Source organism: Papio anubis, chromosome X, assembly GCF_008728515.1.
Source record: "Papio anubis isolate 15944 chromosome X, Panubis1.0, whole genome shotgun sequence".
NCBI classification, from domain to species: domain Eukaryota; kingdom Metazoa; phylum Chordata; class Mammalia; order Primates; family Cercopithecidae; genus Papio; species Papio anubis.
Genome location: NC_044996.1, coordinates 116079684 through 116104174, shown reverse-complemented (window position 1 = coordinate 116104174; position 24491 = coordinate 116079684). Strand labels below are relative to the sequence as shown.

Below are 24491 nucleotides of genomic sequence, written 5' to 3'. Positions count from 1 at the left end.
ATACATAGAAAAAGTAGTCTCTTTTTTTTTCTGTCCCCCTATATCCTGAATTCAACTACTATTGTGAGTCTCATCTAGAAATAGTTCATATAGTTACAAACATATTTAAATTCTTATGTAATCTCATTTGACCCAGCAATTCCACTCTTAGGTGTATACCCAAGAGAAATGAAAATACATGTTCACATAAAATCTTATGCATAAATGTTCATAGCATTATTTGTAATAGTCAAAAGTGGAAACAATCCAAATATTCATCAGCTGATGAATGGATAAAACAAAACGTGGCCTATCTTTACAATGGAGTACAATTAGGCAATATAAAATGAATGACTGGCTGGGCGCAGTGGTCACCCCTGTAATCCCAGCACTTTGGGAGGCTGAGGCGGGCAGGTTATCTGAGGTCAGGAGTTTGAGACCAGCCTGGCCAACATGGAGGAACCCCGTCTCTACTAAAAATAGAAAAATTAGCCGGGCGTGGTGGCACATGCCTGTAGACCTAGCTACTCGGGAGGCTGAGGCAGGAGAATCGCTTGAACCCAGGAGACGAAGGTTGCAGTGAGCCGAGATCGCACCACTGCACTGCAGCCTGGGGAACAAGTGTGAAACTCCATGGTTAAAAAAAAAAAAACAAAAAAAAACAAAAGAAAAGAACTCCTGATACATGTTACAATGTAGTTGACCCTTGAAAACATTATGCTGAGCTAAAGATGGCAGTTGTTATTAAGAGACCACATATCATTCCATTTATGTGCAATGTTCAGAACAAGCAACTCTATAGATAGAAAAATTAGTGTTACAGGGTTCTGCTGCTGCTGCTGCTGCTGCTGGTGGAGGGTGATGCAGGAAAGAGGAAAAGGGGAGTGACAGGTAATAGGTAAGGGGTTTCTTTTGGGGAGGGTGAAATGCTCTACAATTACATGGTAGTGGTGGTTGGACAACCCTGTAAATATTCTAAAAACACTGAATTATACACTTTAAATGGATGAATGATATGGTATATGAATTATATCTCATTAAAGCTGTTTTAAAACATGTGTATGTGTTCAAGATTTTGAACCAGCAACATCTGTAACATACTGAAATGCAACTTCATTTTAGCTTCCAAGCATGGCCACTCTACCTCATAGGTGTTAATTCAGTATTAGAATGACTAGTCCAAGGCAGTATCTAAAACTTTGAACTTAATTTAGTTTTAAATTGTGCCTCTCCTCCTCTTTAGGGCTGCTGCAGACAGGTGTATTACAACAGAAAAGACAGGCATGGCAGGCGGCATCTTTACATCCCTTCCTTGGACTTCTCTCCTACTTACACCTTGCCAGCCCATTCTGACTGTTCCAAGGTCAGAGCAGAATAAAAACAGAACGAGTTGATATAAAGTGTTTTCTAGGCCTAATGGCTGGTTAAGTGTTCTTTCTCTTTGTCTTTCCCCTCCCAGCCCCACCCACCTCTCCTACAGTTTCCTTGACCCAGACAGGCCCAATCTCTATCTGTGTGGAGCCTTCTTACTCTTTCCTTCTCTTCTGAAGATCTAGGCTTCACCTCCAGGTTCTTGTTGCTGAGGTTCTTCTACTCCCATAGGTGGCTACTGGTCAGAACCCAAGTCAATCCACTGTTGACTCTATTTTCTGTGTACTTTGCCGTTAGGGTGACCATATAAGTTATCATCCAAACTGAAATACATTTGTGAGTGAAAGGGGGTATTACTAATAATTTTGATGATGCCAGGCGTGGTGGCTCGTGCCTGTAATCCCAGCACTTTGGGAGGCCGAGGTGGGCAGATCACCTGAGGTCAGGAGGTCGAGACCAGACTGGCCAATATGGTGAAACCCCGTCTCTAATAAACATACAAAAATTAGCTGGTGGCACACGCCTGTAATCCCAGCTACTCGGAAGACTGAGGCAGGAGAATCGCTTCAACCCAGAAGGTGGAGGTTGCAGTGAGCTGAGATTGCACCATTGCACTCCAATCTGGGTGTGACAGAGTAAAACTCCATCTCAAAAATAAAAAATAATAATAATTTTGATGAGACAGGCATAAAATGGGAGTTTTCTGAGCAAATGGGTCTTGTAGATACCCACTGAATAGAAAATACTCACATATCCTTTGCCCCCAAAGGTTTGGAACACCACCTCAACTATTCTATTGTGGTCGTTGCTTTGCCTCTCTCAGGTGTGAAGTGAGCTCCATTCTTCCAAGTCACTCAACTGCAAAGAACACATTCAATAGATTTCAAAGGAGTCTCATAGAAGACCCCTTCACTTGGCTGGAGATAACAGATGAGAATTCTCAGCTCTTTCCCAAGGAGATAGACAAAATATCTTGTCAAAGAAATATCTGCACAGAATCCTTCCTCTGCACTTTCCTAAACCATTTAAAATTTGAAAGTCACCAAGGAGTTCAAGAGTAAGGAACAGATGCTTACCCATTTCCTTTAAAAATCTCTATTTAGTGATTTGTAACTCACACTAGTGTTTCGCATCTGTTGTAACATGGTGCCTAGTTCCAACTTCAATTTTAACATCTTATTCTGTATATATTCTTTTTTTGTCCACACAAATGTGAGAGTTATTTTTGAAATATAATGTCAAAAGAGATGATTTGTCTTAGTGGTTCAGTGTGGCACAGGCTTTGAAATCAGAAAACCAGTGTTATTACATTTTTCACTTCAGGAAAGTAACTTGACTTCTTGAAGCCTTAACTTCATCCCCAGTAAAATGAGGATAATAATAGTACCTACCTCATGTAACTATTACCATAATGATAAGAAATCACATATGTAAAGAAATTAATATAATACTTAACTTGTGGTTTGGTGTGCAATAAGTTAACTATTATTACTATGATTGTTATTTTTAATATCTATATGAAACTAAATAATATGAAATGTTACAAATTATTTTTCAAAATACTCTTCTAAGGTCTTTAGAAGCAAACAATGCCATGGAGAATTCCCCAAAGCACTAAATCACAAAAATATTCACATAGATTTAAAGGGTAAACGTGGCTTACAGCAGGTACTCAACTAATATTGAATGAATTAAATGAAACAACTCTTTGTCTATCAGGTACCATTACAAATAATACACTACCATTATGTTATAATGTATTAGTCTCCTGAGTCTGTTGTAAAAAATTACCACAGACTTGGTGACTTGAAACAACAGAAATGTATTCTGTCACGGATGTGGAGGCCAGAATTCCAATATATGTTAGAACCACAGCTTATTAGAAGAAATAAGCAAGTCAGAATGCTTGACTGTATGTATCATTCTAAACTGATAGACTTGACCTGAGGCCTTTGGCCTCTTACGGAACAAAGGACAAGGACTTTGTGACAGCTATTTTTATATTTTATTCTTTGCCTATATTTGAAAGCACATTTAAATGATTGATGTTGAATTTGTGAGAAGAGTGTCAGTCTTTAGCTTTTGAAAAAATGCCAGTTAATAAAAAGGATATATAGGTATCGAGTATCTTTGATTCTGTTGTATTTTTAAAAAATCGTGTATGCAAATAGTTCCCAAAATATGTGATAACTACAGACTTTTTGGCTGTTTATCGAAATATATCTCAAGTATAGCTGTTTTTTATAAGCCTGACCATCATAGCCAATCACTGGGATTAAAATAATATATATCATATATATATATTTTATATACATAAATATACATATATAATACATATATACATATATATCTATACCTTATATACCTATATTATTCTACTTTTTGGTAGAAAAGGTGGTGTACGTGTGTGTGTATATATATACACACACACACACAACTTTGATATATGTATATATATCTTTAATATCTGTATATATACCTTTAATAAATTATATATATATGCTACATATATATGCCGTTTTAGGGGTGGGGGGGTGTGTGTGTGTACATATACCTATGCCTAATATACCTGTATCATTCTGCTTTTTGACCTTATCTTTGAATAACTCTGTCTTCTTTTGTTTTTAAAGATATTCTCAAGAATGTAAATAGTTCGAAATATAAAATACAAACTGCTTTAGGGTAGAAAAAAGTGTAATGCCTTTTCCTCAGGCATTGCAAGTGTTGTAGCCAGCACTCCTATGCCAAAAGACATTAATAAGATAAAAACATAACAAAATTAATCAAGGTCTTGTGTGACATGGAAGTTTTCAGAAGCAAAGACCCGAAGACTCTGTATTTCTGTGCTTAAGTTCGATGAAGCATAGACAGGTGTGGAGAAATGTGATTAGGACAAAAGGATATGATCTAGCGTTAGCAGACTGAGGGGGGAAATCCAGCGAGGCATGTTTGTTCAGATTCTTCTGGCCTCTTTGTGTAGCATTCTTTCCTCCAGGTACAGGGTAAGACACCTGTCACATGTGGGTTTTCAGGGGAGAACAGAGAAGTTCAGAGAGTGGCATTACTTGGTTTTATGGCTTGCTTTGGGGAAGCGGAGTTCTAGTTTCTTTTTTTTTTTTTTTTTTTTTGAGACGGAGTCTTGCTCTGTCGCCCAGGCTGGAGTGCAGTGGCGCAATCTTGGCTCACTGCAAGCTCCGCCTCCCGGGTTCACGCCATTCTCCTGCCTCAGCCTCCCGAGTAGCTGGGACTACAGGCGCCCGCCACTGCGCCCGGCTAATTTTTTCTATTTTTAGTAGAGACGGGGTTTCACCATGGTCTCGATCTCCTGACCTTGTGATCCACCCGCCTCGGCCTTCCAAAGTGCTGGGATTACAGGCGTGAGCCACCGCGCCCGGCCCGGAGTTCTAGTTTCTATGACTTAACTGAGAGGATGGGTGGAGAGGAATTCTGGTTTCTTTGACACACTTTGGAGGAGAAAGGGGAGCTGGAGACTGGAGGGTGGGAGAAGGGCAGATAGATCTTGCTTCTAAGGTCTCCCCAGCCTCTTCCAAGTCAAAGTACTCAGCATACAAAGGTGCCATACTTTGGGGTATCATGTTCTGAGTTCCAACATGGCAAACATGCCCTTTTATTATAAAATGGCTTTGGACATTTTACTGCATTACCTTAAAAAATAACCAAGGAAGTTTGCCAATGTTTATAAAATATATGTGTAAATAATTATATGCATTTTAATGTTTCTATCAAAATATAGACTAGTATAGATAGGTGTTGAGTTTATCAGTTGAACACTGTCAATCTTAAATTTTAAGCTGACTGTGGACTATTTTATCTTAAAGCATTGTCTAAGAGAGAAAAGAGTATACATTTACAAGATTACTTTCTAATTTAAAGGGAAAATAGATTAGTATTCTCAACTTTAAATGAAAATCAATAGCAGTGAGGAAATATAGTACTAGCTAAAATACACGTCTTGCAGCTCATGACCCTTGAGTTTATGCTTATTATATATGGGACCTTAGAGAAGTACCTTTACCTCAGTTAACTTCAGTGTCCCCACCTGAAAAATAGGAGTTGTGATAAGATATATTAATCATAGGATTTTTTTCTGTATTAAATAAGATACTATACACAAAGGGCTTAAAACAGTGTCTGACAAATTTATTTGTTTATTTATTTTTAGTTTATTTGTTTTGAGATGGATTCTCCCTCTGCCACCCAGGCTGGAGTACAGTGGCTTGATCTGGGCTCACTGAAACCTCTGCCTGCTGGTTTTAAGCAATTCTCCTACCTCAGCTTCCCGAGTAGCTTGGATTACAGGTGCCCGTCACCATGCCCTGCTAACTTTTGTATTTTTAGTAGAGATGGGGCTTCACCATGTTGGCCAGGCTGGTCTCGAACTCCTGACCTCAAGTGATCTGCCCGCCGTGGCCTCCCAAAGTGATGGGATTACAGGTGTGAGCCACTGCACCTGGCTGACAAATTTATTCTTCTTATTATACATCATATTAAAAATTAGGCTTTTTACATTTTTTGATGTGCATCATTCTCTGGACTGAGCATCTTAAGGACAGAGAAACCATATCTTAATCATTTTTTATTGTGGCTTCATCAATTAACACTATTTTATCCTTAAATACTTGAAGAAATGATTCACTGATTGAGTAAATTGTTGTCTGAGTTAGCTATAAAGTGCATGAGAGGCATATAAATTTAATTACTTTAGGAAATTTTTAGTTTCAGTATTATATGGGAAATGGCACACACACACACACACACATACACACACACACACACAGTGCTGAGCCAAATACATTTGAACATAGAATGCTCTATTTATAATGAATCTAAAAGTGTTAAATTATACGTTTGATTCTTTACATTTCTAAAAAGGTTTTGTAGATATTATTAAATCTTTGTTTACCTAGTTGTTAAATATTTGCTTTTAATTTTAGACAACAATTGGCTGAAAGAAAAGCTCATGTTATTTTTAAAAATATTGCTTTTTAGCACACATTTCATGTATTACAACTCTCTGAGGGGCAAGTGACAGAAATCTAACTGAAAATAGTTTAAAGAAAAATACTGACTCAGTCACTGAGCACTCCAGTGGTAGGACTGTCATTGTCCTCAGATAAAGTTGAATCCGGGAGCTCATTTGATATTATTAGTACTTTGTCTGTTTCTCTCTCTCTCTGTGTCACTCTCCCACATCCCCTTCTTCTCTTCCTGTCTCTGTCTGTCTCTTCATTTCTTAACTGTTGATTTCCCTGCGTTTCTGTGGTAACCTTATTATCTGCGAGGCCCTATCTTTCTGGTGACTAAAATGGAACCTGGATACCTCAGACTTACATGCTTCTTGGTGCCCTCCATTTTAGAAAGCTCTGCATTTTTATTTGGTCTGATTTTGATGATATGCTTTGATCACATGCCCATGCTGGAATCAACCCTATTGGCCAAGGAGATATGTTACCCTGACTGGCCAGTCTTGGGTCATATGCCCAGCACTAAGATAAAGAATATGTTCAGCCCACCTGAGCCACATGTACTGAGAACTGTGATCTGTTCTCCAAGCTTATGCTGGGTAAATACACACCACACACACACACACACACACACACATACACACACACACACACTCTCAAATATCATACATTACTATGTTGATGACACTGTGATAAAAATTGGACAAGTCTTTTATAAGACAGGCAACTTGACATATTGGAAAAATGTAGGAGCCAGATCATTTTCACTCCTGTATATTTTGGCTATTTGCTGTCATCAGCCAAGTTATATAACCTTTCTAAGCATCAATTACTTCACTGTAAACTTGGGACAATATAAAAGATTGTGATGAAAATTAAATGATACATTATATAAAGAACCTAACCTAGTACTTAGCACATAGTAGATAATCAGTGTATATTACATGTACAATCACTCTTTCATAAAAGTACTTTAGGATTCAGAAAATGGAATTGAAAAGTGGGGAAGGGGTATGAAATTTAAAGAAATACCATCTGTTCCCTTTATAAAAATTAAGAATTTTAAAGAACTATTCTAGATATGCAGTATTATTACAGTTAGTACAGAGAGTTTCTGTATACCCTACACTTCATTTTCCCTGTTATTAAGAACTTGCAAATGTATGGTATATTTGTCATAATTAATGAGCCGATATATGTTATTAACTAAAGTCAACATTTTATTCAGCTTCCCTCAAAGTTTTTCCTTAATATTCTTCTTCTGTTCTAGGATCTCATCCAGATAACCACATTACATTTAATCATCATATATCAATAGGCTAACCTTGGCTGTGACAGTTTTTCAGATTTTTGTTATTTTTGGGGACCCTGACAGTTTTGAGGAGTACTCACTAGGTATTTTGTAGGATGTCCCTCAACTGGAATTTGTCTTTATATATATTTTTTTCATCAGATGTTTCTGGGCAAAATATAAGGTCAGAGACTTGTCAAACACCTTCACCCCTGTAGCTTAGCTCATTATCTGTTGTGTAGTAGATGCTGAACACATGTTTTTCCGCCAACTGAAAGAACAGATATGATGGCAGAGATTACTGTTTATCTAGTCAATATTCTTTCTTCCCGTCTGCCTTACTGACAAAAACATACTTTAAAAATATATACTCAATTATTTGTTTATTAAGGTGAAATTTGTATAATATAAAATCATTTTAAAGTGAAACATTCAGTGACATTTAGAACATTCACAGTGCTATTCAACTACCATCTCTATCTAGTTCCAAAATATTTTCTTCTACCCAGGAGAAAAAGCTGTACCCCTTAAGCAGGTGTTCCCCATCTCTCCCACTTCCCCTGCCCCCAGCTCTTGGCAATTACCAATCTACATTCTGTTTCTATAGATTTACCTAGTCTTTATATTTAATATAAATGAATTCAAATAAAAATGTGACTTTTTGTGTCTGGCCTATTTCACTTAGCATAATCGTTTTGTTGTTCATCCACATTCTGACGTGTATCAACACTTCTCACTTCTTCTGGTTTTCTTTTTTTTTTTTTTTTTTTGAGACAGTCTTGCTCTGTCGCTCAGGCTGGAGTGCAGTGGTGTGATCTCTGCTCACTGCAAGCTGTGCCTCCCAGGTTCACACCATTCTCCTGCCTCAGCCTCCTGAGTAGCTGGGACTACAGGCGCCCGCCACCACGCCCGGCTAATTTTTTTTGTATTTTTAGTAGAGATGGGGTTTCACCGTGTTAGCCAGGATGGTCTCGATCTCCTGACCTCGTGATCCGTCCGCCTCGGCCTCCCAAAGTGCTGGGATTATGGGCGTGAGCCACCGTGCCCGGCCCCTCATTTCTTTTTATAATAAAAGCGTAATTTTATTTGGAATAGCAATGACCCAGTTTAAAACTACATTCCCTTTCCTTTGGTCGTGTGGCGCTGATGCCACCAATGATGTCTAGGAATCCCAATAAGGCCTGTAGGCAGTTTTCTTATAGAGAGCTGGTTCAGCCTGCAAGTACCCTGTTTGCTCTTTTCCCTTTTCCTTCTTCCTTTCTGAAATACAGGTATGATGAGAGCTGTAGATCTAAGCAACATAACACAAGGATGATGGAGTGAAAAGGTGAAGGAGCTGGAGTCTCCGAGGACAGCATGCAGCTGTCATACCAGCCCTGTAATCACTACTTTAGCCTTCGTTCATGTGAAAGAGAAATGAACATCTAGTGCCCTTAAAAATATTAGTATAGCAATTCAGATTTTACTATTCATTAGAAATCCAGTGAGCGCTAGAGACATTTCCCGGCCAATGGGTTTATCATAATTCTGAATTAAATGTATATGTAAGAGAATATTTAAATGTCCACTGAAATAAATGTTCTAATTATTATTGCCCTTGTCATCCTTAGCTTACTATTCCTGTGTTCCTAGTATGGCAGAATGAAAAAGGCTAAAACGTTAGGTCTGAAATTGGAGGTTGCTGACCTATAAAATGAGTTAGACAACAAGATACCATTATAATTCCATGTTAACACATGTCACCACCCCCTTCTGGAAAATAAATCCAAGATGTCTGTAGCACCTTTGGAGCCCTGACGGAAAAGTCAGGCCCTTTGTGTTGCCTGCACATTCACTTAGGAGAGAATGAAGTGTGGTAATTTGTGGAGTATATAATCTATTATTTTATTAAAAGTATATGACAAATGGATACAGAGATACCTACCTAGTATACTCATTTGCATATTAAAATATAATCTTTATAGAAGACAGAATATGTACTTGAGCAAAACAGAGGGAACAATTTAATGTTGGAATGGCTAAGAGGTTGGAATAATGATGGCTAAACTTGAAAGTGAAGATGAAAAAGTTGAATCTGAAGAGCAATGAAAAGGCAGTGAGGATTTTAAAAATAATAGTGTAGTTGGAGCAAAGGAGGAAAAAGTTATTTTGGTAAAAGGAACATTTTCTATTATGTGAAGAAGGTAAACAAATGAGGAGACTGGATCATGGAGTATGCTAATATGTGAATGAAAATAGTGAGTACATTGAGAACAATCTTAGGATTGAAAATAAGCTTAAAAATGAAAAAATGAATTAATAAACTGATGTACCATGATTGCTTTGCTTTGATTTTTTTTTTTTTTCTTTTTGAGACGGAGTCTCACTCTGTCACCCAGGCTGGAGTGCAGTGGGTCGATCTCGGCTTACTGCAACCTCTGCCCCCCGGGTTCAAGAGATTCTCCTGCCTCAGCCTCCTGAGTAGTTGAGACTCCAGGTGCGCCTGCTACCATATATGGCTAATTTTTGTATTTTTAGTAGAGACAGGGTATCACCATGTTGGCCAGGGTGGTCTTGAACTCCTGACCTCGTGATCCACCCACCTCAGCCTCCCAAAGTGCTGGGATTACAGGAGTGAACCACTGCACCCGGCCTTGTTTTGTTTTGTTTTGTTTTGGTTTGGTTTTTTAGCTTCAGGAAAAACTTTCTGAGGCAAAAAAGTTAATTGATACTTAAAACCAAGGACTATAATAAGTCATTCATTTGAATATATTTATTGAGAATTTGCTATATTCCAGATCTCTACTAGGAATTGGAGATTGAACTGTGAATTAAAAAATAAGGCTTTTACCCCCATTGATCTTAGGTTTTAGTGAATGAAAGACAGTAAACAGATAACAAGTAAATACTTAAAGAGACAGTTAATAGTGTCACATTTTTTCCAATTTTAGTTCCATTTAGCAGTAAAAACAGAATAAAAAAAATGTAATTTGAAGAGAGAGGTCAAGAATGTAACTTTTCTTGAAGATGAATCATTCAACAAGCACATTTATATCCGGTCATTAGGGATGTGTTTGGGCAGCTTTGCCCTCACTGTCCTCAGTCACAAGAAAGGATGTAGGAAAAGGCAGACATACATGACAATAGGAAGCATCACTTGGTTGATTTTCTAATTATTTATCAGTTTTTAAATTGTAAACATGATTTAGACTTCAGGCTAGTATCACCTGAATTGTCTGATTCTGCTAACACGCAACTAAAAATTATGATGGTGATAATGTGTTTCTCTTTAAGTTCAAGTAAACATCATTAAAAGAAGCACAAAGCAAGTGAAATATGCATGGCAGAGAAGCACTATAATAAGGGACCATTGCTAGGTCACAGGTTCCAATGTTAACAGAGAATGAAGCTGTTTTCTTTTTTTCTGGAATAGAATTTCAAGTAGATGAAGACTGAAAAATCGTTCTCGGACAGTTCAGCCTCATTACTTCTGGAGATCTCTCTCATCAGTGCCTAGTGGAGATAATAATTCCCAAACTATCTGCAACAAGTATAAATTACTTGGGTAATCAAAACAATATAATTGTTGATTTCTTTCCTGTATTTATTATATACAATGAAAACAGCTTTAACATTTTTTTTGGCTGTTAAAATACAAGCTCCTTGGAAAAACCTGGAAAATGAATAGTCAAATTATTAATAATGGTTTTCTCCCATGGTGCGATTGTAGGTACTTTTACTTTCTTCTATTTATTTTCCATATTTTTTTTTTCCAACGAGTCTCACAGGGAGAAGGTGAGATGCCACAAGGGAAAAATTGGGGCTCTTGAGCAAATAGGGCAAGGACCCAGAAGTGGTACAGGCCTGATTTTTCCCTGCTTTTTGTTTTAGCCCAGGTATCCCCCTTTCCTTGGGCTAATGTAGATGAGTCTTTTCCTTTGCCCCCAAAGAACCCTGCTAAAACTGGGTGGGGCTACATTCTACAATTGTATTTATTGGTCACCTTTCCACAGAACCAAGCACATAGTAGAAACTCAAGAAATAAAATACTTGATTTTATTAAGTGTCTTATTTCCTGAAAGTACGAAATAGCATTATGTGGTAGAGATACGGTTAAAAACAGTATGATCAATTTCAGGAGAAGGAAACACTCCATAAAGTACTAGTCAACTTGATGATATTCTATGAGAAAAGATTGATTTGTATTTCTTTTTACATTAGAAAGCTCATCTATGTGTCTTTGTGTGTAATATTTATTTAAATAAAGGCTAAAGATTCCCAAAAACATTAGTAAGAAACTCTTCTTCATTAGCTTTTCACTTCTTGGCCCATATTAGTCTTTCTCTCTCTCACTTTCTCACACACATACACACATACCACACACAAATCTAGGTAGGAGAGCAAGGGAGGAATTCTGCATTAGGACATATGGAAAGTAGGTTAATACAAATGAATAAGATGCCAAGTACAGTTTGAAAATTGACATTTACTAGCACACTCTATATGAAGATATTTTCAAAACTTTGCCATACGTATGAAAATATTCCATTTTTATGCTCATGTTTTTATTATTCAATAGCATGCATTACTTTCTGTTGTTTCCAAATGCAAGTTGTAAATCTCCTCAGAAAATTTCACCGATGTGAGATTTCACTTAGTCTTTCATGGTTGGGTGGATCATTTTCCTTTCAACCAGAACAGTAATTCCCTGTAAAAGAGTAAGAATAAATTGAAATAGAAAGTCATGTTGCTTTGAAATTATAAAAAAAAAAGTAAATTATTAATTTTAGTGGCTTTTTGGCCATACTCAATTTCCTATTTTCATCTGTGGAATTACATTTTAACATCATAAACATGAAATATGTTTTATGTTCACAGAAAAGGGAAATTTTCATCTAGGTATTCATTTTACATAGATATTTGCCTTGATTCACTTTCCTTTTATAAAGTATTTATAAATTTCATATATTTGTAGTTAGACAAGTAATACACAAATCCATTCCTATTATTTAAGAAAAGTAAAAAAATAAAACACAGGGAACATGTTAATCTCCCTTGGCCATTACTCACTCTAGTCTCCAACTTCTCCAGAGGTAACCATGGTTTTTTTTATTTTTGTTTTTGTGTTTTTGAGACAGAGTCTTGGTCTTTAGCCCAGGCTGAAGTGCAGTGGTGCGATCTTTGCTCACTGCAACCTCCACCTCCCGAGTTCAAACGAGTCTCCTGCCTCAGCCTCCCAAGTAGCTGGGACTACAGGCACATGCCACCACGCCCAGCTAATTTTTGTATTGTTAGTAGGGGCGGGGTTTCCCCATATTGGCCAGGATGGTCTCGAACTCCTGACCTCATGATCTGCCCACCTTGGCCTCCGAAAGTGTTGGAATTACAGACATGACCCACCACGCCTGGCCAACCATGTGTTAAGACCGGGACATGAACAATCAGACATTTTTAATGGAAATTTGATGGATTGTTTTGTAGATCATCTTTTTTTTTTTTTTTTTAAATTTATTTATTATTATTATACTTTAATTTGTAGGGTACTTTTGCATAACATGCAGGTTTGTTACATATGTATACTTGTGCCATGTTAGTCTGCTGCACCCATCAACTCGTCATTTACATCAGGTATAACTCCCAATGCAATCCCTCCCCCCTCCCCCCTCCCCATGATAGGCCCCGGTGTGTGATGTTCCCCTTCCTGAGTCCAAGTGATCTCGTTGTTCAGTTCCCACCTATGAGTGAGAACATGCGGTGTTTGGTTTTCTGTTCTTGTGATAGTTTGCTAAGAATGATGGTTTCCAGGACATGGATGCAGCTGGAAACCATCATTCTTTGTAGATCATCTTTTTAACTGACAAAGAGTATTTCACACTTAAACTACACAAAAATTGCTTTGAATCATTTTCTTTTATTGGTAGATATTTAGAATTATCCAAATGTTTCACCATTACAAATAATGCTTCAGTTATAATCCATGAATATGCCTCATTGTACACATAAGCAAGTATTTCTCTGGGATAGACACTAAGAAGAGAAACGGAGAGTCATAGGGTACAGTCATCATTAATTTTAATAGATAGTGCCAAATTGCCCTCCAAATGTCAGTACCAATTTATTTTCTCACCAGTAGGATATGAGAGTTCACAGCCCGTCTATCTTTTGGAAGCACTGAGAAGAGAAAATGCTATTGACATGTTGTTGTAATATGCATTTCTCTGATTTTTTCAAGCTCCGGTTTTCATATTCTTAGTGTCTATTTTGTCTTCCTTCCCTTTGAAATGCCCGTCGGTAACATTTGTCCATTTTTTGTATTGGTTTGTTTTGTTTTTCATTGATTTATATATAATATTTTGTAAATTGTTCATTTTAATTTTGTTGGATTTTATGTATTGCAGATATATTATAGTGTGTTATTTATCTTTTTACTTTGCTTAGGTTGTTCAAAATTCTTAAATGTTTACAGCTTAAATGTATCAATCTTTGTCTCATGTTTTTTCCCTTTGCTGTGTTATTTCAGGTCATACTCTAAACTCTGGTACATTTATAGCTTTTTAGTAAAAGCAACTTGATTTATAATCCATCTAACATTTATTTTGTGAATAGTCTATGATAGAAATTGATATATATATGAATATAAGTTTGTACAAACAGGTATAATATATGACAGTTTCTTTGAATTATTAAATCACCTTACAAATCAAACAACTATGGAATATTAATTACCTGAGTGATTAGCAAAATTTTATATTTCTTTTCCCTATACTTTTTAATATCTCCTCTAAAATAGGAATGTTATTTTCTCTAACTTTGAGTTATCACAAAAATATATTCCTTTTTGTTTATTAAGGCCAGTCAATTCTTCAATTTGAAGCCCAAAAGGCTCCAATGAGGAAAAGATTAATATCTTCTCTCTTTTGTGCTGATGTTACTATCCTCACTCAGGTGCAGTCAGTAATATAGTAATGCCTCTCTCCCTTGTAAGGACCATTATGATTACATTGGGCTGATCTGGCTAAACCTGGATAATCTTCTCATCTAAAGATACCTAATGTAATCACATCAACAATCTCCCATTTGCCATGTAAGGTAAAACATTCACCAATACTGGGGTTTAGCATGTGGATAACTTTGGGAGGCCATTATTCTTCCCTCCACATTGTCAACCTCTGGTCCAACTCGCTTGTCATCAGTATAGGAGTGCCTGTGGAGACAGAGTAGTAGGAGTTGGGAGGATTCTTGATTGCCTTCAGCTGAGCTTGAACCTGTGCCCTTAGCGGAGTAGTTTCGTTTAAAAGGGGATGTGGCTAAACAGGCACCATAAAATATACTTCTAGTATCATCCCTGAATTGAAAGAGTTTACATATAAAACTACATGACAAAATTAAATGAGTTACATTTTGTGAAGCAGGTAGAACAATGCCTGAGCAGAGTAGGCATTATATACGTATTTGCGCTTGTTAAATAAAACCCAAAAATAATTTCCACGAGGAAAGTAGTTTCAAGCAGACAATTAATTTGCGAATGTGATATATCCTCTTGATCCAGGGAGCTAATGGATTTTGTGAATTACATTCCTCAGGGTACACTAAATCCTCACTGTTGACTATCAAGAGAAAATACACCTTGACTGGTTTTTCCAGTGGTAGTGGTAATTATGTATGGATTATACACTTAATTGTCACATTTTTTTAAATGAGAATAATAGCTTAAAATCAAAAGTGAAAGGTATACACTGAAAAATGGCCATATTAATTAGCCCATTCCATATTTATTGAACAACTACACTGTACCAGATTCTACAGAGCATCAATGATAAATAACAGTCCTTGTGATCAAGCCTTTTGAAGTATAATAGGGTGAATTCTTCTGGGTTTGCAAATACAGTGTCCCCTGACCCCTTATTTCTAGGAGATAGGTTCTAAGACCTACCTTCCCCCGACCCTGTGGATGCCTGAAACCATGGATAGTACTGAACCTGATTGTGTCAAACGGAACATTTTTTTTATCATGCCTTCTACCCACAAATTTAATGCCTTTTCCGTTTTAACTAAGAACTTACATACTGTGGCTGTAACTTTTGCAGTTTGAGGTGCAACTGCAAAACTAGCATGCATTTCTTTTTCTTTTTTCACAAGTTCTCCGATAGAAAATTTGTTCTTACTATAGATCTTAGCAAAGAGTATATGGTGGTGATTTTTTTTCTTTCCTTTTTCTTTTTTTCTTTCTTTCTTTCTTTTTTTTTTTTTTTTTTAAGAGAGAATGTCTCTTTCTATCACTCAGGCTGGAGTGCAGAAGCATGATCATGACTCTCACTACAGCCTCAACCTTCCCAGCTCAAGCAATCTTCCCACATCAGCCTCCCATGTAGCTGGGACCACAGGCACATGTCACCACACCCAGCTATTTAAAATTTTTTTTTGTAGTTATGGGGTTTCCCTATGTTGTCCTGGCTGGTCTCAAACTCCTGGGCTCAACCAGTCCTCCCACCTTAGCTTCCCAAAGTGTTTGGGATTACAGGCATGAGCCACCATGTCCAGCGCTTTACTTATTAAGTCAAGAATTTTCACCTTTTCACTTAAAGGAAGCACTTTATGGCTTCTCTTTGGCATATCCAAATTGCCAGCATAACTATTCTTGCATTTTGGGGCCTTGATGAAGTAAACTAAAGGCTACTTGAACACTAGCACTGTAATACCAAGACAGTTAATCTGATCACCATGAGGGTTACTAAGTGGCTAATGGGCAGGTAGCATGTACAGTGAGAACACACTGGATAAAGGCATGATTCATGTTTTGGGCAGGCCAGAGCTGGGCAGCATGAGATTTCATCACAATACTCAGAACAGTGTGCAATTGAAAACTTAACAATTGCTTATTTCTTGAATTGTCCATTTAATATTGTTGGACCTCAGTTGACTGTGGGCAACTAAAACCACAGAAAGCAAAACTGCAGGTAAGGGGGACTAGTATGCTTATAATACAAAGTGAAATACATTGTGGCCCAAAGAAAGAATTAAAACAAAGTGGTATAAAGTATTATAAATTAGAGTTATCACTCTTGTAAAGATGTCTTAGAGTAAGCAGGTAGTATTTGAAATGAGCTTTGACCATAAAGCTGAAAATGAGATGGGACACCCCAGGTAAGGGTTTAATGTTACCTAAGATAGAGAGAGAGAAAATACAAACCTTTAAAATAAAACAGCTTGGCTGAAATAGAGGATGTTGCACCTATAATTGTAGTGAGAGAGAAAATGGAAGAGTTCAATGTAGCTTTTGGATCATATCCGGGTATAAGGAGGTTGTGCTTGATTACATGGGACGTAATGGTTTTTGAAGAGGGAAATGTGTCATCAAGCTCACTTTTGAGACAAATTGATTCATCTGTCATATATTAGATAAACAGAATGGAGGTGAGAACAGAAGGAGGGAGAACAGTTAACAACTCATTAACAAGTGTCCTAAGTGACAAATAGTGAAGGCTTTGACTAAGATAGTAAGAATGAACTAGAAAGGAGGGTCTGGGTATGAGAGACATTGTGTTCAAGCAGAATCCACATGATTTAGCAACTGATTTAGGAAGGGAGAGAGGTGCCCATAATGACTGCTTTCCTGCTTGGATGACTAGAATAATGTGGTTTCAGAATAGAAACAGGAAATTGGACAGATGATGTATCCTTGCTTTAACTGAATGGATTTAAGATGCTGGAAGAATTTTGAGGGTGACTGTTTCAAACAAGTATTTCAAAATGAGGTTGGACATTCCTGAGGGAGATAGAGAAAGATATTTGGGAGTTTTAGTCTAAAACAATCTCAAAATGGGAGAGGGGAGACTTTGTAGCTCATTTTGTCCTATGGACTCATCTTACTTGAGTTTCACCCCTTTCCTTGTATCTGCCAAATGTTTTTCTATCTTGATTTGAGCTTTGAGTCTGTGGAGGTCAAACCCGTGGCCCCCTGGAGGTTGCCTCTAAATCACTGACATGAGGCAAATTGATTAGTAGGATAAATGGCATACAAATGTATTTAACTTGTATATACGGGAGCCTTCAGAATGAAGACCCCAAGACACAGGGGAAATTGTCCATTTTTCTGCTTAGATTCAACAAAGTATAGACAGCCATGTAGAAATATGACTGGACAAAAATGATATGATCTAGTGCTGATAGACTGAGTGGGGAAACCCAGCAAAGCCCATCTATCTAGATTCTTCTTGGTCTCTCTGTGCATGTATTTCTTCCTTGTGGGTATGGATCAGGACCCTTTCTGGAATGGGGTCTTAGGACCTATAGTCAAGCAAGGTAAGTGACATCATTTCTTTATGGCCAGTTTGTTCACAGATAGGACAGAGGGAAAGTTAGAGTAATATCTTTAAGTTTATGAGTGGCTTTGGGACAAAAGGGGATCTGGCTTCTATGACCTGCCTTGGGGAAGAGGGATTCTAGCTTCTATGGCCAGCCTCTGTCGAGAATGGGATGGAGAGACAGGAGCGCTGGAGGAGGTCAAAGAAAAACTTTTGCTTTTGAAGCTGTTTTTGAGGCTTTCATCTTGGAGCATTGTTTTCTGAGCCCTAACAAGTCTATGACATCCTGAGGCAGGCATTTCTGTTTGCACCATTCAGTTTGCAATTTCTTCTTTATTCTGAGTTCTCTAAAGTTCTTTCCCTTTGAACCTAGTTCTACATCTTGGGACCCTAGAGCATTTGCAGTTCTGTCTCACAAACGCTCTTCTGATGTTTTAAGAAAGCTATAAAGTCCCTCTTTAGCCTCCTCTTCTGATAATGCAGGGAGTGTAAATGGTGCTCAGAGGCAGTATAATATCTTCATGCCCTCTTTTGCTATGCTCCCTGCTAGAGTTGTCCCAGATATAAATAAATTCATAGAAAACTACAAACAACTTGCAATGGTTCTAGGCTCAATTAATCTAACATTCGAAATTGAAATAAAAATCCTTCACAGAAATCAATAGGGTTTCACTGTAGATAGATGCCTGAGGGCACATGTCCACCTCTGTCACCTCTCCCGCTTCCAATGCTCCTTTATTCTTTTATAGGCTAAACATCTCTACTTGGCATGATGGTTCATGTGACAGTTTCCAGTCATATCACTTTCTTTGGTCTCGGTAGCATGGAGAAAAACAAGACCAGCTCCTCCCTTGGTCTACATAATGTGATTATATATATACACTAAATCAGTTCTGTGTTTGGATACACACCCTGTCTGGCTCATAGACACACTGCCACCAATGCCTGTTAATCATCTGCAGCTGGCTGTGTAACCAAGTGGAAGTTTACCCTTCGTTGCTATTATATTTCGCCTTACTATGCATTAGGTCCTCAGATAACATCGTTTTGTTCTATGTTGTTTCATTATAACACTGATGAGAAAAAAAATCAATCCCCAGCCAGGACTACTGTCTATGTGGAATTTGCATTTCTCTGAATGTCTGAATGAGTTTTCTCCGGGTACTCTGTTTTCCTCCCACATCTAAGATCTGTGCATGTTCAGTTCATTGGTGTGTCTGAGTGGTTCCAGTCTAAGTGAGTGTGTGTGTGCGTGTGCACACCCAGTGATGGGCTGGCATGTTGGCCACAGTAGATTTCTACATGGCACCCCGAGCTGCTGGGATAGGCTCCAAGCACTCGTGACTTAGAACTTGGATAAGCAGGTAAATCATGATCTACTTATTTTATGAATCTTTCTTAAATGATGTATAGCTCGTATGTATTTCAATGTTTAATATTAGAAGTACGTTGGTCTTTAGAAGTTTTGTGATACTTTGTGACAAGAAGTATGTCACAAGAACTTAAATCTTGTTTATATCAATTAGCCTATGAGAAAATTGGTTGTATATGAGGTTGTTGCACGTAAAGTCACAGTTTCCAAGAACCTATAGATGACATTAAGTGAGGACTTACTGTATTTGAACCTTACTCTAATCTGCACTATCATTTAGATCTCAAATTGATCATGTTTATCAGCTTGCCTTTCTTTCTTGCTAAGACCTTGTTGATAATGTAGATTGTTAAGAAACTTATATTTAGGATGGTATGCTTGACAAAACAGTATTTTTCCAGTTTGAAATTAAGTTGTCAAAGGTCTGATAAGGAATTTTGGGGGAACTTTGTTGAAGTTGTATAGATGTTAAAATTGCTTTTTAAACTGAGATGACACTTGGTTTATTCTGAATTTATTTATATAAAATAACACCATCTTACGTGTTGAGAACTTAGACTTTTGATTCAAAACACCCAGCATCAAGTCCTGCTATACCATTTATAGTTTATTTGTCTTCCCTGAATCTATTTCCTTAAGTGTTATATGAGGCTATTAATGCCTTCTTCCTAGGCTATTGTGAGGATTTGAGGAGGTGATATGAATAAAACACTTAGTACCTTGTTTGGTATATAATAAGTGGCTGTTATTTATCTATGAAAGTGTGATTACACTTTAAAATTTAACTTTATTCCCGCTGGGCGTGGTGGCTTACGCCTGTAATCCCAGCACTTTGGGAGGCCGAGACGGGCGGATCACAAGGTCAGGAGATCAAGACCATCCTGGCTAACATGGTGAAACCCGGTCTCTACTAAAAATACAAAAGAATTAGCCGGGTGTGGTGGCTGGCGCCTGTAGTCCCAGCTACTTGGGAGGCTGAGGCAGGAGAATGGCGTAAACTGGGGAGGCGGAGCTTGCAGTGAGCCGAGATCGCGCCACTGCACTGCAGCCTGGGCGACAGAGCAAGACTCCGTCTCAAAAAAAAAAAAAAAAAACCAACTTTATTCCCTTTGTGTTCATTTTCATGTTGAAAGGTTTTCTTTCAATATGAAATTGGTATTTAATGGTATAATGAGTACTTGGAAAGAAATATCTAATGTATATGGTAAGCCTTCTGATGTTTTTTGTAAGAGTGGATTTTGATTTGCCATACATTCTTTTCATTCATTACATAAGCAGCAATACTTATTGATTTTAAGGTGATAAAGGCCAAGGATGTAGTCTAGAAATCCATGGGCTTGGTATTCTTAAGTTTTGTGCTTTTATCATGACCTGTAACCTTCAAAATCCATCCCTTTTTATAAACAGTATTCCATTACCCATTTGTTATAGCTTGCCTGGAGTAAAGAAGGATACTGGGAAGATCCTGGGCACTCTTACTTCAATGACTGACCCCTTCCCCATTTGTTCTCAACAACTGTTTTTAATGGTCCATTAAATCTCTCCCTTGAAGTTTTGATATTATTTATTATATTTTTCATTTCTGGAAGTTCAAATAATTTTGTTCAAAGCAGGTAATCTTTGTAGACAGACATAGAAATATCTGCATAAGCTTTATGCTTATCTTTTATTTCTTTAACCTACTTGTTTTAAAATTGCTGGCTGATAACTCCAATATCCATAGTTTCACCACAGAGAGCAATAGCTGCTCTCTGCTCTTTTATATGATTCTTGCTCTAGGTACTGTATTTCTTTTTGTGTTTAGTTGTTTTGTTTTGTTTCTGTTTCAATGAGCTGATCAGTTTCCCTGGAATGTTATTTGTGGGGATTCTCTGAGGCCTAGGTTGAAGGGAATTCTTGTAGAGAGGATTTCCATTAGCCTTGGCAGGTGCCTAAGGTATAACCATTCTGGGATCACTATAAATTAAATGAAATTCATAGCTTGAGGTTTTGGGGTCTATCCAAGTAATAAGAATTTGTGCAGTAAATCAATCTTAAGGATGTGTAAGGGGTGGAGAGGGTCAAGTTTACTTATGTTTCATTATTTTTCCTGAGGATGTAGCCCTTAGCTTTACTGGGTAGAGGTTCTCTCTAATGTGACATTTAACCAAGCCCTCCCCATCCCCATCTCTTTAGCCTCCTGCTACCATTAAACCTAGGCTCAGACTACTGGAATGACCAGGATCAGTAAATGTCCTCACGAAAAATGTCTTCAGTGGGCCACTTAACCCTTTGAGCTCTGATTTTACTTAGATTTTGGGCACAGGAATTCCTATCTTGTGAACTATTTGATAACTTTGGAAAAAAAAAATAACCCAGTGTCGTTCCTTATTTTCAGTGGGAACGTTGCTCCAATTAACGTTGCTTGCCATAGTAATAGAAATAGAACTTCCTTGTTATTTCTTACTTAGGAGTTTTCTCAACCAGATTTTATATTTAACATTTCAAATTTCTTGGCATAATTCTCATTCTCTGACCCTGCTTACTTGCTACTGGCAGCTTTATTTTTAAACTCCACTTTAACTTTTCTCCTTTGTATAACGTATCCTTCAACACCTTGAAATAGTTAACTCTCGCGAGTGTAATAGGAAATTTACAAAAAACAATCTTTAAAAACCACCAGATTATGTGATTGTGTGATCCAGGAATGAATGCATGTCTTAGAAGAAAGAGGGCAAATTGGGTGAAATAAAAGGTGTTAAGCAAGAAATTCTTGGGTGGAAAGAGAGTATTATTGAGATGATTGGCAAGACCACTTAGACTGTCAGATAATTAAATGAAGCCAAGAAGGCGTTATGGGAAATGAGCTGATTAAGACAGGTAAGACAGGAAGGAATGATGAAATAACTGGAGGAAAAGGAGCGCCTGTTAATCTTGGGGAATTTTATCATGTATTCAGATTTTAAAAAATCAATTAATGAACACATCACTATAGACCATATAAATCAGGGCTGATTCATAGTTTTCCCTTTTCTTAAAACCAATTAGCAGATATTAGCTATAACTAAGGATCTTTTGACCTCTAAAGAATACCCTTGGTACATTTTCTCATCAAACTAATACTTAGAAACAATAGGGAAACAGGAAATTAATGAGACATCTGAAACTTTATGATTTCTTTTCTTCTTTATATATTGGGGGGAAATAAAATAACGTATACATTTTTTCATGTTACTTTTACATCAGACTTTTCCCCCAGTATTCTTTCTCGTTTGAAACATGTTAATGTACTACAAATGAAAGAGGATGAAACTCTTGAACAGTTTCTGGATTGTAATATGTTTAAAAATAGATATAGTCCTCCATCTCTCATTTTCTATATTTTTCCAGTTTTTTTTTTTTTTTTTTTAATTTGCTTAGCCACGATTCATTACTCATTGAGGTCCCCCTCTGTCCCTGGCACTATGGTAAGTGTTTTGCATATAGTTTCTCACTGAATCCTCAGAAAACCTATGAGGCTCGAATTATTATTGCCATTTTACTGGCAAAATTGAGACCCATAAAAAAATAAGCAAACAACTTTATTGTTTATAAAGGTTTACCTATATTTATTTTGATGTGAATTTTAATTGTTTTCATCACATCAAGCCTATGATTTTGTCAGATGTTATTCATTTTTTTATATACATGAGAACAAGGAAGCTCATAGGAGTGAAGGAAGTTGTCAAAGCTTTCAGTATACTGATACAGATGGTGCTTTATCTCAAAGCTTCTAAGTCACACTCTACTAATCTTCTACAATGCTACACTTATTTGAAAGATAAACATAGGATGATGATGATGTTGAGGATAATGACTACTTTTAAAATGGTACAAAGCTTGAGATTTAGAAAACCATTACTATCTAACTCTAGCTGTATTTGATAATCCAGATTCTCCTCTGCTCCTCATAGTTTAGTGTAGCCTACTTTAAACATGTTCAGCATACTTATGTTAGCCTACAGTTGGGCAAAATTGCTTGACACAAAACCTTTTTTATGATCTCATGTAATTTTTGAACATAGTACACTATAGAGTACATTATCCATTTTTTATCCTTGTGATCATGATAATGTGGCTAACTGGGAACTCTGTCTCACTTCTGCTGTTCAGCATTCTGACAGAATATCACACCAAATATCACTAGCCCAGAAAAAGATCAAAATCCAAAGTTCAGAGTACTGTTTCTACTGAATGTGTGTTGTTTTGCCCATCCTAAAGTTGAAAAATCACAAGTCAAACCGTCATAAGTCCAGGATTATTTGTTTATATATCTTGTAGCGAAGGGAAAATTGAAAGGAAATAATGTTCTTTCCACCCTTCTACACTACTGCCTGGAGCCCCTGTAACAAAAGACAAATTAACAAGAGAAAAACAAACAGAAATTACTAACATGTATATCTCATATATACATGGGCGATACCTAAGGAAATGAGTAAATCTCAAAGATAATGGCTTAGAAATTAATCATAAATACCGTCTTCACCTAAAAAACAAAGAAAGAAGGGCATGGGGGAAACCACTTATGGGGGTGACCAGGAAAAGTACAGTAAGCAAGAGTAAGGTTTTTTATGCAGATTTAAGCCATTTCCTTCCTCATTAATAAGACTGCAGTCTTCTTGGTACAGAGAGAAAGAGACACCCTTACAGATGAAAATTTCCATTATAAATGTGACTTTACCTTACAAAAGTGTAACTTCCACTTTGTTTGCAGAGCTTCACATGTGCCTGCCATTTCTCAAAATAATTAGTTCAAAATAATCCTTATACTGAAGAAGCATATTTTGGGGCCTCATAGTCTGGTGTCCTACAATCTTAATATCAAATGCTATAGAAATAACCCAAAGGATGGGCACGGTGTGTGAAAAGTTCTAGGAAGAACATAACAAGTAGACTATATAACTACAAATGGCAATCTGTGTCCCAACAGTTTATTTAGCTTTATCAGATATATTTTCCGGAAGATACTTTTCTTTCTCATGTGCTCCACTGGTTACAACCCAGAAATATTTGTAGCATGAAGATATAACTTCCAAACAGCAATCATTTCTTTTTTCTTGGGTGTCAGAAATATCTCCTTTGTAAATTCAGGTGTGATGATTAAAGTAAAAATGAGTGTGAGATAAACTGTTATGCTAATTGTCTATAATTCTTTTTGAGTTTTTTATGTTAGATTAATTTAGGTGAGAAAG

At 37.0% G+C, this 24491-nt stretch overlaps 1 protein-coding gene across 1 annotated transcript in view; it reads left to right on the top strand.

Annotated features, from left to right (window-relative positions):
* IL1RAPL1 (interleukin 1 receptor accessory protein like 1) overlaps positions 1-24491 on the top strand; it is a 1395449-nt gene that overhangs the window by 756975 nt on the left and 613983 nt on the right. The window lies entirely within an intron of this gene.